Below are 6744 nucleotides of genomic sequence, written 5' to 3'. Positions count from 1 at the left end.
GTGGTGCACACCCGTGTGGTCGGGGTGATGACATGGCCACCCAACGAGGGCCCTTTCACATGCGTGGCCCTTGAAGGCTTTTTTTGAAGGCAAGGGAGGAGGTCATTAGCGATATCGCTAATGCCTCCCAGACATGCAAGGGGGTAGTCCCATGTGAAATGAGGAGCGAAAGGAGAGTGGCCGGCCAGAGTAGCCGATCGGGCCTGAACCGGGTCAGAGCAGCCGGTCGGGCCTGAATCGGGTCAAATGCCAAGGGAGGGCCCCCATGTGAAATGAAGAAGTAAGAGTGAGAGAGGGAGGAAGATGGCCGAGCAAAGCAAGGGCCACCTAAGGGCTGGGGCCAAAAGGCCGAATGAGGAGAGAGAAAAAGAGGGAGAGAAGGCTGGTGGAGAGTGGATCAAGCAAGAAGGCAGGACAAAGGGGTCAAAAGGAGGAGCAGTGCAAGGGTAGGCCTCCCAAATGGTAAAAATAAAGGAGAAAAAATGAAAAAAAAATAAAAAATTCCTAGGGGCACTAGCGACACCCCCCTCAAGAGAAAAAGAAAGAGAAAGAGAGCAGATGAAAGCAAAGCGGCTCCCCCTTCCCAAAGTTATCAAATGTGGATGCCATATGGGCCAATTAGGAGGCAATTTCCAAAGTTGAAGGCCCACTACTATAAAGTCATTTTTTAATCAAATTAGGGGCTTTTAGGTGTCGTTTGGAGCCTGCAAAGTGGAGCTCTCTGACAGAGGAGTGTGCCTGTCAAATCCTTTTGTAATTTTTCATGAAAATGGCCATGGTGATGGCATTGCAAGCCTTTGTACATGCCTTTTGAAGCGTAATCAAACCACTGTTGCCCCATTTGTGCTGTCGTTTTCCCTTCCCCCCTTCTCTTTCTCCTGCTCTGGTGTTTCCCCTCGGTGCCAAAAATGTGGATGTGTGTGCCCCTGGACCGATGGTGTTTTATGTGAGAGAGTGAGATTGAGCGGGTGTGTGCGTGTGTAAGGGTGGAGACAGATCGTGGCAGTAGGTTTGCATTGTGTGGTGGACCTGTGGAGTCTGTAGAGATTGGGAAAAGAGCAGGCGATGGTCTGCTGGTGAGAAGTGTGTTTTTGAAGGTGTTTTCTGAGAGGATAGGGGTGTCGTGGATACCCTGAGCTATAGAGAGGCCTTTGTGTACCTGGCAATCCCATAAACCCATAATCACATGATACACAAACAGAGAGAGATAGAGAACGAGATAGAGCAAGAGAGCATGTGCAGATGTGCCTACTAGAGAGGAGTGCCACACTGACACGGCGAGAGAGAAGAGGGAACAGGAGAGAAGAAGACACAAGCATTGGGTGCAATCTCCCCCCGTGCAAGAGTGAGTATTTCCCTCTTGCACGTATTTTATTTATAGATTCTTCAATGCTCAAAATGAATACACATTGGCCAGCCGGCATAAACGACCATAGCTCCTAATGACCACTTGAGTAATAAATGTACATATCCCTTATCCATAACACTATGATTCAATTTTTGGGTCTTCTTGGGTCATTTTTCCATCAAGAACCCACAAGAAACCTAATTTTTGGGTGCAATGTGTGAGACCTACTCATAGGCTATGTCCTTTCATAGGAGAGGTTGCCTATTCCAATGAGTCGTTGATCACGCTTCAAGGAGACCTAATACAATGGACACTACAGTGTGGTGCAAAGATAGCTTACGAGGTGAAGGTTTCTTTTGAAAATGACTCTAATGGGTTATCAAAGTCACGGGTGAAGGTGAGGTTGCCTATTAATTATAGAGGGGAGGAATCAGGTAATCAAAGCAAGTGGATTAGAGGAGAAGTCAAAATTTGTAAGCGGCAATTAAGGCAGTGCAAAGCACACAGAGCAAGAAGCTGTAGAATATTTGACAATAACTGAAGCTTGATGATTGAGGCAAAGAGCAGAATTAAAGTTTGCAGAATCCAAGGGCAATTGAAGCAGATAAAGCAACAGGAAGGAATTTCCATCACCATCATCAGCTAGAGATTGATTAAATATCTTGTTAATTATCGGTGTCATTAATGGCCCGATTAATCTTGTAAAATGGGAGCTTAAACTCCTAGCTATTATATGATCCAAGTGACGGTACTGTTAATAGTCCGCCTTGGCTAAGGATTAAGTTGTACTCAAAACATTTGTGGGACGGGTGTCTAACCTCACTCATATCTTATTGCAGTCATAGCAAGAACCATGAATATAATTGTCAATCCATGGGATGAAGCTGACTCGACTAGTCCATAGAGGCTACAAGAGGTTGTCAATCTCTTGGAAAACAAACAACTCGCCACTAACTCAAGCTACACTCAAATGACAGAAATCACCAAAAGCTAATCGCCCATCGGCAATCAAATCACAATCGTTACAGCATCAAACGGCATCCAGATGTTATGAAACTTCTAGAACATGTTTATAAGACCTAAGCACACATGCTTATGGTCTCAAATGTCACTTTAGGTCAAGTGCAAAAATTGCCATTATTAACAGCAGTGAGTTTTTCCCTAGTCATTTTCAACCCAGAATGCATCTAAATGCTTAGCAATGGTGCCCCAATACCCCGCCTATATTTAGTTTATGATTTTGAATCTTAAATTCCTACTTATGAGTGATGAAATTAGGCCATGGGTCGGTGATGCCAAAAGCTATAGAATACAATAAAATTCTTACATCAATGCGTAGAGCTCTTACCTGCGGTTGCAATGCAACAGACTGCACTGCAATGTGACAACCGGGAAGGGAGTAGGAAGCGCGAGAAGAAGAGAAGTGAGCGTCGTTAGCTCATGCTGTGTTTCTATTACCCAAAACTTATAAAATATTTACAAAAATTGGCTTTTATACTCTAGCTAAGGTTTTTTTGGTCAGGGTTTTTGGTTCTGGGTCCCCTTATCTCTATTAGAACCCACCTTTTTGGGTCCTCACCTGTAGCTTGCTGGCTTCTTTCATAAGTTTGTTTTTCTCTTACAAACCTCGTCTTCTTTTGCTGAGGTTCTTCTTTATGTGCAGCTACAGCTCTCTTCTTCATTTCTTCAATTCTGGCCCTTCTCTCCTCATTGTCCGAGCTCTCACTGCTATGAGCTTTGTGGGAGCTTTCGGCAGATTCTTCACCTGAGTTATAAACTCTCTTTGATGAACGTGTGGTTCTGGGAGCAAGTTGTGCAGACACAATCCATGTGTTCTGATCTAGGGCTGGTGGCAAATTGTCAGCCATGTCAATAGCATGATATGTTATTCTTGTCAGCACTTCAGACGGGCCCAGATAGATGATTTTACCTTCTTTCTTGGTGCCTTTCAGTGTTGTCAGCACATACTGTGTATGATCCATTGGCTGCCTGGTTGTCGACTTCAAAACTTGGGTGAAGGTGGTCGCAACCGCATGGTTTGGGGTGGTGTACCATGGCGGTCTCTTTGATAAAAAGTGGAAGTGCTGATGGTATAGACAAGCTGTTTCTTCCACTTGCCTTCGGATGAGGTCGGCAAAAGTTGCAGCAGTAGTCTCCTTGGTGAATGTGCCTGCTGTCTTTCTATCTCGGGCCCGCATTGTCATTCCTTCAGTCGTCGGTAGCTTTAGTGCCTCAGCCACAATCTCTTTTGCGATCACTACTTCGACTTTCTGCCCTTGTTGGTCGATGATTTGGGCTAACCCATCTTCTTTGATTGTAGCCACTAGTTCGTATGCTTTCTAGAAATCTACGCTGCATGGTTCCTAGTCGTAGAAAGTCCCTGAGGCCCAGCCTTCTGTTGGCTTCTTTTGTGTCTGGCTTGGCAGCTACATTATATATTTCCTTCGGTAGCATTTTCAGTTCCACTTGGTGTCCTTCTTCGCTCTTGAACCTACCTGTGAAAACCGTGGTGTTGTTTTCTTCAAGTTGTTCTCTTGATAAGTATGTTGCCTTGGCCGTCTTCACTGAACTTAGGTCTAGCTGGTAGGGTGGCAGCTCTTGCAACTTGTTCTTTTGGGACACCCTTTTCTTGGCCTTCTTGGTAGCTTGCATTGCTCTTGGTAGGGGAATACAGTGCCAAAGTTAGAAAATTCTACAAATTCTACTCTAAAATGCCCTTGAGTCTGAATTGCTGACAAATTGAGTCCAATTTGCTTCAAATCAATTTTGGAGCATGCATAGATGCATAAAAACATGTAAAGATCAAAATCTTATAGTTCAGGTAAAAATTTGCAATAAAAGTAAATAATCGCAACTATTTGCAGCTGGGTATTTTTTCCAGCTTTTTGCATTTTTGACATCATAGGCTTGAAACATATAGCATTTAGGTGCTCTGAGTGAAGTGTGGGCTCAATTGAGTGCACTGGGTGGGAATGGTGCCAGATTTAGGCTTTCAATCTCTGAAAATGTAGATATAAAGGGATTTTGAGTTTTTGAAATCCAAATTTGCTCAAAGTTGGTCAGTGGACTTGGGACATCATGTGCTTTGGTCCCATAAGGTCAAAGTTGCAATTTTACCCCATTTTGGCAAGAAAGTAAATAATTGCGATTATTAACTTTTTCATCAAAATGTACAATTTTGGTGCAACTTGGTTCTATGCATGATGTAGACTCTGTGTATGAGATATGGGGTGATTTGGATCAAAAAACATGACAGATAACTCAAAAATTGGATTGGAAAGACTTCTTTGCGTTTTTTGACAATTTCCAAGTTTTTCTTGATCATTTTGGCTCATACAAGTGATAAGTGAAGTGAAAGTATCATTTTCAAGCAAAGAAAACACAAAAGTAAATAATCACAATTATTTACTCAGAAGTCGATTTTTTTGCTAACTTGACAATTTTTACCTAGACATATTCAATACATCTAAAACAAGTCCTAAAATGAATTTGGTAAAGTTATGTCGTGTCGACATCACTTCGTGCTTTGTCGACTTTGAAATCACTGATTTTTGTGACTTGATGGTCTGTGGAGTTGGTTTGTCCCTTTTGAGGCTATGGACTTGTTCGCTACATAGTCCTGATGCTACCCATCCAGTTTTGGCCCATTTGGAGTCAGTTTGACTTCGTATATCAAATTTGACGCTTTATAGCCTTCAAGCTGTTTTCTGTTGTTCGAGAGTTTGCCTTGATTGTTTTCATGAAACCATCCATGTACATTGTGTATAGACCCAGTCTATAAGTTGTCTGTGGAGTCAAAATCCAATTTTGGCATTTGGCAAAAACCTAGAATTTCTACTTGGGACCCCCCTCGACCCCTGTTGAATGGTCATATGGTGATATAGAAGTATTCTATTATATAGGGGCATGCTACAGTTCAAGTCTCGTCCAATTTGGTTGAGCTCACAGGCCGCTATGGTCAATTTTAGGTCGTAGGACTTCATGCACTGCTGGGTTTCTAGGGTTTTTTCCTTGAGCCTAGACTTGCTACCGGCCATATAGAACTGATCATTGATAAGCTTAGAACTTACCCCTCATGTCTTGTGTGAGACGGCACTGTAAAAGGGCGACTGTGGACCCCGGAGATCACGTGCGAAGAAGGTCGAGAGCTCTCTTTTCAAAGGGCGACTAGTGAAAATGAGGCGATTTTGGACTACCTTGGATATCTATACTCGGACTTCCTACACTATTTTTCCCCAAATTTCCCTGTTAGTCTTACTAGGCCATGAAATCTATATTAAACTCAAAAATTTCCTCAATCAGATTTCGGTAGCTCATTTTGCAAGAATTTGCGAAATTACAGCTTGGCAACCTAATTTAGACTTCCCGCTTCCATCTGCCCATTTGATTGAAATTTTTTGTGCCTATCCGCCTTGTCCTTTTGATCATCATTGTATCTTCAGTTTCTCCCTCTGAGCTCATTTGCTATTTATTATTAATTTTTGACCTGTTTATGTAAAAAATCAAAGAAAATAACAAAATGCGCTAAAAAAGCAAGGTGAAAATCCAATAATTAAGAAAATCCATTAAAAAACACAGCTTTATTGTTTTTTGGTGGATTTCTCATTTTGAAGTCCCATATCAAGAAAAATGATGAAAAATAACCAAAAAACACCAATTTTTTATTACTTTTTGATAGTATATACACTATTTACACTCATCGGGGAAATGTTATCAGTTAAATTTTCCATGCTGATGACTTGTTAAGGGAATTATTGGGTAATTTTGCAAAAATCACATGTTAACATCAAACTTTTTTCTCCCTCTTCAACCATTGCCCTTAATTACTTAGTTCCCTTCCACCCCTCCTAGATGGCATACTCCAAGACGACTGTGTGCATAAGTTGAATAATCGTGTCTATGCATAGCCTTGGTTGGCTCTATCATGCTTTGAAGATCAATGCATTTCAAACCATTATGTTGTGCAAGAGTTGGGTCTTGAGTAATTAACTCAAGGGTTTCTGATGTCAAGGTTTTCTTTTGCTATCTCCCAAAGAGAAAATCTTGTAGCTTGTGTGCCGTTAGGTGATAGCTTGAGCTGATTGGTATCCCAGTCTGGTACTGCCTTGTACGTCCGCATCCATGAGATTCAAGAATCATTGTTTCATTCATGTGTTCATCTGGTAAGCATACAAATTGATGAGGGCATGGACATCCATGTACTATCACATTTAAGTTGACTACTCCCAGTGCCGCTGTTGAATTCTGTTGGCATCCTTTAATAGTCGATATTCCTATTGTCAAAGACTAACTTGTTGCTTTCTTGTATATGGAATAACTGACAGCATTTACTCCAGCTCTTGTATCAACCAATGCATTTGTGCTATGATTGTTCAGTTGTACTTTGATGCCAAGGT

The sequence above is a fragment of the Adiantum capillus-veneris genome, chromosome 13 (assembly GCF_014529385.1).
Source record: "Adiantum capillus-veneris isolate H3 chromosome 13, ASM1452938v2, whole genome shotgun sequence".
In the NCBI taxonomy this organism is placed as follows: Eukaryota; Viridiplantae; Streptophyta; class Polypodiopsida; order Polypodiales; family Pteridaceae; genus Adiantum; species Adiantum capillus-veneris.
Note: the sequence above shows the minus strand (reverse complement) of the source record.